The sequence below is a fragment of the Protopterus annectens genome, chromosome 3.part1, assembly GCF_019279795.1.
Source record: "Protopterus annectens isolate FY-2018-M chromosome 3.part1, PAN1.0, whole genome shotgun sequence".
NCBI classification, from domain to species: Eukaryota; Metazoa; Chordata; order Ceratodontiformes; family Protopteridae; genus Protopterus; species Protopterus annectens.
Window position 1 is genome coordinate 1,052,413,907 of NC_056732.1, and position 10,306 is coordinate 1,052,424,212.

Below are 10,306 nucleotides of genomic sequence, written 5' to 3' on the forward strand. Positions count from 1 at the left end.
TACAACAACCTCTACGTTGTTTGACAACTGTTGGCCTTGTAATGTGACATTGGAACATATGGGTCTTCAATATGAAAATGTAGCAAAACCCACCCTGTAATGGATCCTGTTATTACACAATCACACCAACACCCATACAGGATACTGTTGACACACACACACACTTGCCAGTACTATGTTTCAAACCTCTACCTAGCTATGTCTTGGTACTATGGTATTACGTAGTTATTGTAGGTGCCACAGAGCTTATATGGGGGAAAGCTGTCCAAAGGTATCTTTGAAGGTGAGTGACATCAGCTGCAGTGCTAAAGGAGGTGAAAGGGAAGTGTAGGAAGTGTGAGTTTGAATGACCACAAAAGCAGCTGTCAACAAAGACACACACTCTCACACACAAACACACACATTATCACAGTGGCCAGAACTAGGATTAGAATCCCTATCTAACTAGTTTGTTATACTATGGTATTACACAGTTATCGCAAGCACCACAGAGCTTATATGTGGAAGAGCTGTCCAAAGGTATCTTTGAAGGTGTGTAGCATCAGCTGCAGTGCTAAAGGATGGGTGAGGGAAGTGTAGGAAGTGTGAATGACCAGAAAATCAGGTGTCAACAAAAGCAAACACACTCCCACAGTTGCCAGGACCAGAATTAGAGCTCCTACCTAACTAGCTTGCTACACTATAATATTACACAGTTATCAAGAGCGCCATGGAGCTTATAAAGCTGAGACTTGCCCAAAGAGTTATTTCAAGGTGACTGACATCAGCAGGCATGTTAAAGTAAGCCAATGGCAGGTGTAGTGGTGTGAATGGCCTCAAAATCATTCATCTGTACACACACATTATCACAGTTGCCAGGAGCAGGAATAAAACTCATGTCTAAGTAGTTTGCGACACTATAGTATTACACAGTTATCATGATCACCATGGAGCTTAGAGGGCTGAAATTTGGCCAAAGGGTTATTTCAAGGTGACTGACATCAGCTGGCGTGCTAAAGTAGGCCAGTGTCAGGTGTAGTTGTGTGAATGGCCTCAAAATTATTCATCTCCACACACACACACACACACACACACACACACACACACACACACACACACACACACACACACACTTGCCAAAACAAGGTTTAGAACTCCTACATAACTAGTTTTTTACACTACAGTATTATGCAGTCATCATGAGCACCACGGAGCTTATAGGACTGAGACTTGGCCAAAGGGTTATTTCAAGGTGACTGACATCAGCAGGCATGCTAAAGTAGGCCAGTGTCAGGTGTAGTTGTGTGAATGGCCTCAAAATTATTCATCTCCACACACACAGACACCCACACACACTTACCAGGACCAGGATTAAAAGTTCTACCTAACTAGTTTGCTACACTACAGCATTGCACAGTTATCACAAGTGCCACAGAGCTTATAGGGCTGAGACTTGGCCAAAGGGTTATTTTAAGGTGACTGACATCAGCAGGAGTGCTAGCATGGGCAATGGGAAGTGCAGTATGTGTGAATGGGCCATAAATCATTCCTCTGGAAACCCACACACACTCAGTCTCAAACAACTTCACATTTGACAGGACAGAGTATACATATGCTACATAAATACTGAATTGTACTATTATGTTACACAGTTATCACAAGCACCACAGACACTATAGGGCTGAGGCTACCAAAAGGAATGTGTACAGTGATTGACAACAGCACATCATGTGATATTGGCCGATTGGATGTGTAGTGGGTGGGACAGGCCTCATAATGGAATTTTCTCTGTCACTGTCTGTCTCTCTCTTCCCCACATCTCTGTGTGTGTATGTTTGACATATTATAGTGTGTTGGTGTTGGATATGTGTGAGTATTCCTATCCAATGTGTGTGTGAAGCATAAATGGTGTACAATTTGGTGTGTGTGCACAGACATCTACGAATGAAAGATATGTATAGTCCACTGTGTTGTCAGACATGGGCTTCATTTCTCTAAGTATAGGACCATGCCCAGTATGACCTTCTGTACTGAGTGTGTGAATCCATTCCAGGTAGGGTTATACTCCAGTCCAGGGTTTGGTGTTCTACACATACAGCTAACAACCTGTTACTGCAGGATATCTGTAGATAGGTTGACAATATGGAGTCAGAATGGGCGACAGATAGGGGGATACTGTAACTGTTGCTGTCTGTGCTGCTTGTGTTACATGGTTGGTGTTAGCAGAGATATTCAGACATATGTACTGTTTTACACTGTGATGTATTATGTCATCAGCTACTGACAAATATAATTATTTGCTCACAGTTATTTACTGGGAAATACAAGATGAATGAAGCTGAGTCCAGTATTGTGGTCTACAGCCTACACATTCTTGCACACTCCTGGCATTCTGGAGGGGTAGCTGTAGACACTTATGCTGATGGGTCTGTATAAATGGTCGAAGACCTTGGTACTATGGTGTCTGAGGAGCCTCTTTTTGTACATATATCTACTTAACACAATGGTCATATCCTGCTGCGGCCATACATCTCAGCTGTACAGATTCACCCAGGTTACCCAGAGGGAGGGCTCATATATCGGGTCAGTTCCCCTTCAAATTGTAGTTTACGAGCAGATTTGTAGCCACCCATTACTGGGTTTGCAGGCAGGGGTAGTATGGGCACACATCAGACTTTCAGACTTCACACACTCCATGATGTCCATGCTTCTACCCCCCTCTGTTATTCTATCCTCTTCCTAACATTATGTGAGCAATATCTGAGAAGTATTCCTATAGTTGACTCTTCACCCCAGTGGTATTTATGGATTGGTCCATAGTTCATGCAGTGGGACATGGGGGGGCATACTACTGGAATTTGTCAACATAGCCTTGCATTTGTGTTCTGTTGATTGTGTTACATGACATACCATACATTAGCACTACGGGTGGGGCCCAAGCCTTTGACAGAGGACTCTAGGCTATTTGGTAGTGATGCAGGACATCTGTAGCAGGCCACTGCATTCTGTCACTCCTACATTCCCAGGCTGCGAGTCAGTGGATTCCCCTGGGGTGACAGGGTAAGTGTGCAATAGTTCCTGTCCATATCGATCCATTGGTCTGGATGCAGGCAGGGTGCTCCTTACAGCTAGGAACACACCTGCATGGGACACCTCTTCAGCATACTGCATTCTATGGGTGTTCCCATACAGAAGTGGGGTCATACTGTACACATTCCCAACAGCAAGGATATGACCCATGATAAAACTCTGGCTGATGGTGGGGTGAGCTGAGTGCATGTGTGATATGGAAGCTACTTGCAGATAATTCACAGATATACCTGGGACATTCCCCTTATGCTGCCTTGTGCAGGGACATAGGCAATCTCTCATTACTTCATAACTGTGCCTTTTGTGGTCTGCCAGTGATTGGCCAGACTACATCACTATTCCATACTACACGGACAACTAATGTGCTGCTAACCTGTATGTACAATTCCAAACGTGTGTGCAGCTGATATTTACATTTTATGCACTCTGTCTATGTATGGGTCCACATTCATGGCATGTCCATCTTTCAGATGGTGACAGATATTGACATCTGGACAGTGAGTATGGATGACTGCTGACATGGATATTGCTGAGAAGCATTGCATTTGGCACTGCAGTTGTCGAAACATGGCCCTGTCAACCACAGTACTACCCATAGGCCACCGAGACACAACCCTCCCTGCCTACATGCTGACCATTTCCAGACAATATTGAACACACAACAACCTAACACACAGACCCCTGCATATTGTACACATGCAACAATCTATCCTGTAGATTGGGCCAGCTCAGGTAATCTGTGCTCCACTGATACTACTCCTCACACTTACATGTTACTACATTTCTACATAGGATTGGGGGGGGGGCACACCTGGCAACTGTAAACTGTGCTATGACTGTACTGGTATGTCAGGTACTCTGTTGGCTTCCACATCATTTTGTATTCTAACCTATCAGGCAGACTGGAGGCATATCAGTGGAGTACACATCTTAGATTTTATTGACCTACATTTCAGTTTCAGACATCTTACCCTTCAGAACTAACATACAACTGCCAGACCTGTTGCAGTCTGTCTGCGTAGGTCTGGAGGGGGGGGTTGTTCACCATTGCCATCAATTGGAGGCCTTATCCCAGCCTTTCTTTATGGTCATCTACACCTGTCCTGCTGGCTGAGGCTGGTGGTGGGTATGTGAACCTCACTGACATGCATGTTTGTGTCCTATGGACATACATTTGGGTGACCACATGTACTGCAGTGGGATTTTTCACCTTGTCTAGTACTGCCTAGTGTGTTGACACCAGTATTTATTATAGATTTCATGCTGCCCATATAGGTGTCCAGTATCTGCTGCCATATCATTCAGCCACCCGAGTCCCTTGCATGCTCATAGATACAATTATCAGAACATACTACTCCATTCGGTAATTGATAGGAAGAGTGACTTACCTTGTAGCTGGGCCAGTATTGAGGATGTTGCTTGAGGGCTGACTATGTCAGATGCACATTATACACTCACTATACATGGTAAAGCACAGGTAGTGTTATACTTGGAATCCCTTTTACTGTATGTGTGAGTTAGAGAGAGGTGTCATTCCCTGGGTCCCTACCATGTCAGTGTATGTGCTATGTGTTGGCTCTTTGCCAAGACCTGGGCATACTGGGCACCCCTCCTTCTGCCTACATGGGGAGGCTCAGGTGGTTCCTCCTCTGCGTCCCTCTGTGCCTGTGCTGGCCTTGGCAATGGTGAAGGTCTTTGTGGCCTTGCCTCATGATATCCCCAGTTGCCCTTTGGAAGGTACCTGTAGCTAGTATTCATAAGCCTACACATACCTTGGTATCCACTGGGATGGGTTCCCCTCTGTTGGTTCTGTGTGTGAGGCGGGGCTGTTACAGCTCAACAATTTGCTGTAGAATGTCCCTGTCCACCCTATAGTGCTCCACTATCTCCAGGTCATGTTATGCCCTGGTAGGTTACCCAGGGTCTGTACACTCTTCTCCTTCTCCTCACTGTGGGATGGCCATCAGCATTCTCATCCTCACCACCCTCAGCCTCTTGCACATCTTGATGTATGAGAGCAGCAGCAGCTCCTATCATTTTGTTAGTTTTGTCAGGTAAAATTTCCCCATCTGTGTACACTGGTGGTGTAGAGTTTGTTGGAAAAACCAGAGTGAAAGGGATTTGCAAAGTACTGTGCTGGGCTGGGCTGCTGCCTGTGTAATTGGCTGATTCTGATGCATTTCACCTGCCAGCTATGCTATTTTTCCTTGACTCTCTTCCTACTGCTGTTTTCCCTTCCCATTGCCTTCCCGTTTAAGCCCCAAGGCACACTGCACTTACCTAGTGCTCAGATGTGAACTGAGCTGCTATTTCCTGTTTTTGTTTTTGTTTAAAACCCAGTGTGCAGCATGCACACCCATTTAAGCAGGGAAAACAGTGCGCAACAATGTGAGACACACACCCTTCCTAAGCTCTGTTTAGCTAAGAGCAAACAATGGCCACAGGGCTCCAATATGTTTACACCAAACATGACACAGCCACTGCTGAAGTCATCCTCTTGTCCTGCCTACATGGTTCCCTATTCCTGCACCTGCATGATTAGCTGCAGGGTTCCAGTAGGTAGAAATCTGTGATTCAGTATAGGATTCAGTATAGGTCCCTTCATTTGCATACCCGAGTGTGCAGGTCCATAGTTACAATTCCCAAGCACACCCTTTCCCCTTGGGAACCAGTGCTCCCTTGTCTTGTTTACATTCTGCCTGCCATTGACTATAATGGCAGAAAGCATATTTCTGTTAAATGGCAGTTCTTCCCGTTTTTTTTTTTTTTGTTTTCGGCACCCCCGTGTTTGCGCACCGCTGCCCTTAGTTTACACGGCTGAGATCGGACAAAAAAATAAAAGTTTTATTTTTACAAAAATTATGTTGCTTTTAATGCCAATGGCCTTACATTTGGCCATTGGCTTGTCTGTTCTACATAATACATACTTTTCATGAGCTGTCATGCCTCCATTTTGTCAGATGCAAAAATGCATTCGGCTACCAGACAAATACATTTTTGCACTGACACTGTTCCTATACAGAATCCATTCAATTGCTGGATCACAAAAATCACCTCACTTGCATGGCAAATGAGGTGATTTGCATACTGAATGGAATGCTGTGCAGGCACAGCATAGGGTTGATGGTGCACATGAAAATGGCCCTATCCTGGATTACACGGTGGCCATATTGCATGCAGGAGCTGCTACACTGTTCCTGCACGGAATTTGGACAGTCATGAATCTGACCACATGTCTGGGGAAGGGAATATTGCTTCATGTAAATTCTGTTTGATGTTTTATTTGTTTTTACACTCACAATATATCTGTATTTGAATATATACATATATATGGGTTCCATACACTAGATCGAATTTTCACTAATTCGAAATAGTGCATGGAATGCTCACTGCAGCGAAAGTGCACTTAATTGAAAGTGCACTTAAGCGAAGTTCAGTACAATGAACCGGTGTTGCATTGAACTTCCGTGCAATACTCACGGACCTTAGGGTTAGGGCACGGGTCTTACCATGACCCGTGCCCTAACCCTAAGGTCCATGATGACTGCAGCGCAGTGAAGGACATAGTAATGTCCTCCACTATGGTGCAATAGTCACAAACCTTAGAGTTAGGGCATGGGTTAGGGTAAGGGGATAGCTTTACTGACTATCCCCTTACCTAACCCTAAGGTCTGTGACTATTGCACCATAGTGGAGGACATAGCTTGTTTTTTATGTCCTCCACTGTGCTGCAGTGTTTTCTGTGAAGTGCACTTACGCAAATGTTCACTTTTGTTAAAGTGAACTTTCGCAGAAGTGAGGCTTCCTATTACAAGTTCGAAGTAGTGAACTTTCATTCTTGTAATAGGAATCCATACATATATATATATATATATATATATATATATATATATATATATATATATATACAGTGTATACACACAAACACACACACACACATTATTTATATATATATATATATATATATATATATATATATATAGATAGAGAGAGAGAGAGAGAGAGAGAGAAAGATATATATGGGTCTACTTCAAATTAATGAAAAACCACTTACCCGAAGACAAGATCAACGAGACAAGATATCCAAAACCTGATTTTAACAAATGACCATATTGCCAAACCATTTGTCAGGGTATCCAGTTGGCCAACAAGGGGAAATTTGCCCTTTTCCCCACTGCAGCATGTTTATACTACTGTGAGACAACACTGATATTTTAATGAAATTGTGGCTTCACTTTAAGTAGTGGATTGATTATTAGGTTAATGCAAGCCGAGTGGCTAATGAAATGTATTCAAATCAGTTGTGGCCAGCTTATTCTTTTGATGGTCTGATGAAGCCTTGTGTGAAAGCGCTTGCCGTTTTTTAGTAAAACAGTTTTATTTTTTATTAACCTGCCTTGTTCGTGGATTGCCTTCATACATTTTATATTATATTAATATATATGTATATGGGTGGAGGGCACTGGAGTGAATAACAAGTGCCCTTATGCCCAGTAGATCGATGTCTTAACAGCAAGGTCACCAGTATTAATGTGTTTTGTGCATGCTATGGAGATTACGTAAATAAACCAATGGCAAGTGTTTGTGCATGGGGTCAAGCCCCTATGCACCATCCTGTATGGGGGGGGCTTCACCCCCCACACCATCTGTTAATTATATATGCTAACTCTTGGATTGCACAAACCCTAGGGAAAGGAAATATTCCCCTGCTTGGGGACTGTTGATCTCCCACACCTATCCACCAGCTTTCAATCAAATGGTGACACTCTACTGGGTGTCAGAGCACTTGCCATTTACTCCAGTGCTCAGTATAGAGCTCTTATACATATATATATATATATATATATATATATATATATATATAAAATATATATATATATAGATATATATATATATATATATATATATATATATATATATATATATATATATATATATATATATGGGTCCAAGGATGAAAGCTCACAAGAGCGAATGTCGAAAGACTGAACTGAGAGCACTGAAGCATTGAAAAACCTTGGAGTTAAATTCCTCAGTTCCCACTGTATTGTGATCTACAAAGACAAGCTTTAAGAGGAAATTTATCGTATTCCCCACTGTAGTACAATCTTGGAGTTGGTATATATAATTTGCAGGGGGTGTAGGGGGCTGGGGCTGTAGGGAGGCTTAACCCCCTGCAAAAACATAGATTTTTTTTTTTTTACATTCAGGTTTGCAGAAACTCAAACATATGATCTAGATCATGTGAATTTCAAGTTTCCAAAACTAGATAATATGACATAATCCCATATATACTCATATATACATAACTGATAGAGACAGTCGTCTTTCATTTTTAATGCCAGGAAGAGGACTTCTGAAGTCAGACGTAGTGCATATGTATATACTTATAGCTTATATACGTAGCATCAGAGAAAAGTGACTAATACTATGAAATGTCTGGTAGCTGTTACGTTTCTGCAATGTCTCTCTGAATTGCATGCTTCATTTTATACATCTGCAGTTTTATATATTTTTTTTATTTAGAGTGCAGGACTTCATTTTTTTCTTCTCCATAACATGAGTAGATTATATCAATGTTACATTATGTAGACAGTACACATGCATTCCATGCAGCTAAAAACAGTCGTTATTTAAATGTGATCCTAATACTGCAATTATCTAAGGCACAATTTCCTAAAAATGCTGATTCAGAAATGAAGAGTCTAAAGCCTTACTAAGGCCTGAGATTATCATTCCTTTCCATGCAACCTTTCTTCTTAATACGATAGTAACGAGCCTTGTACGAGATAGAATAATAGTGCCTTATTGAAATACTGTTCACATATTGGTTTAATCAGTCTTGGTGTAGCAACTGACAACTTTCTACATTTTTCTTCTCCCTAGGAAATCCAAGAATTTACATTGAAGAAAGAAAGCACCACAATCTCTTTAATTTTATCTTGCTTTCCAGAACAAGACAGGCGTTGTGTTTAGTATAAAGCAGTAAACAGGGACTCAGATAAATTAAGGAGAAGAGTGAAGACCTGCATTATGCTGGCCTTAGGAAAAACAGAACTACCTAATAACCAATTAAAAAGAAGGCTATAGTAAATCTTTGCTGTACTGCAATAAACTATTTGCAATTTCTTATATCCACTGATGATATGTTTTCACACAGCTTAATAAAGATACTACACTGCAATTACTTTAAAAGGTTTTGGAGTGCTGTCTTTCATTAATTATATTTGTCTTTTTCCATGAAGCAACAACAGGTTTCCTTCTGTTCTAAATTGTACCATAAATGTAATTTGTCTTAAAATGTGCCATTATACTGAAGGGTCATTCCAGATATGTGCTATTTTTCAATAGTTTTTAGTGATCAAAACATGGCAGAATATTATGATCATTATTCAGTTTTAATTAAAAAATGCACTTCTAGCTACTGTGGCTAAAAGCATTAACTCATCAACAAAACTACATATCGGCAAATGATGTCCTGTAAGATGTTTATGTCATGTGTTCTTTTGTTTTAGAAGACAGTCTCCTTCCCAGTCATCAATATTAATTTAAATTCAAAGCTACTTCATTGTTTAATGAAGAAACTAACAATTTCCAGGTAAACACAAAACAAATAGTATCCTAAACAGAGTTGGTAGATGGGATTTAAATGAAAGAGGAAATTAAAATTTGCACAACAGGTTATATAACAATAGTACATATTTTATGATCATTAAAAGTTAAAAAAAAATATATATATATATTATATACATATATATATATATATATATATGTGTGTGTGTGTGTGTGTAAAGATTTATTGGTTTAGTTTAAAATGTCAATGGTCTGTGGTCAAACAGAAGTTTGTGAAAGTGCTTACCTGTTGTAACTTACTTGCAATAAAGGGATTTTATCTGGATGTGTGGATTTAAAACTTGACCTGGCTTGAGACTATGAACATTCTGTGGATTTATAACTCAATTTAGCTTGAAACTGTGAACATTCTTCCATAGCTGCTTCGATATTTGGCTGCATTCATAAAATGTCAAATGTACAGATCATCAAACCCACAAAATCAAACCTGACAAACACTGAAAACAAGAAAAAAGTTCACATCTTACATGCTAATTATATATATATCAACTCCAAGATCACACTACAGCTGGGAAAGGGCAAAACCCCCATGCCCAGGTGTACCACGACCCAGACATCTAGCTATTGCATCATTTCAGTCTTTTGCAGGATCAGTCGTTTTAAG

At 40.9% G+C, this 10,306-nt stretch overlaps 1 long non-coding RNA gene across 1 annotated transcript in view; it reads left to right on the top strand.

Moving 5' to 3' along the window:
• LOC122798872 overlaps window positions 1-9,142 on the top strand; it is a 308,307-nt gene extending 299,165 nt beyond the window's left edge. Inside the window, exon 2 of the long non-coding RNA XR_006364322.1 lies at window positions 8,956-9,142. This is a non-coding gene — a long non-coding RNA (uncharacterized LOC122798872). The remainder of the gene's footprint in view (window positions 1-8,955) is intronic.
• Window positions 9,143-10,306: the final 1,164 nt, after the last annotated feature.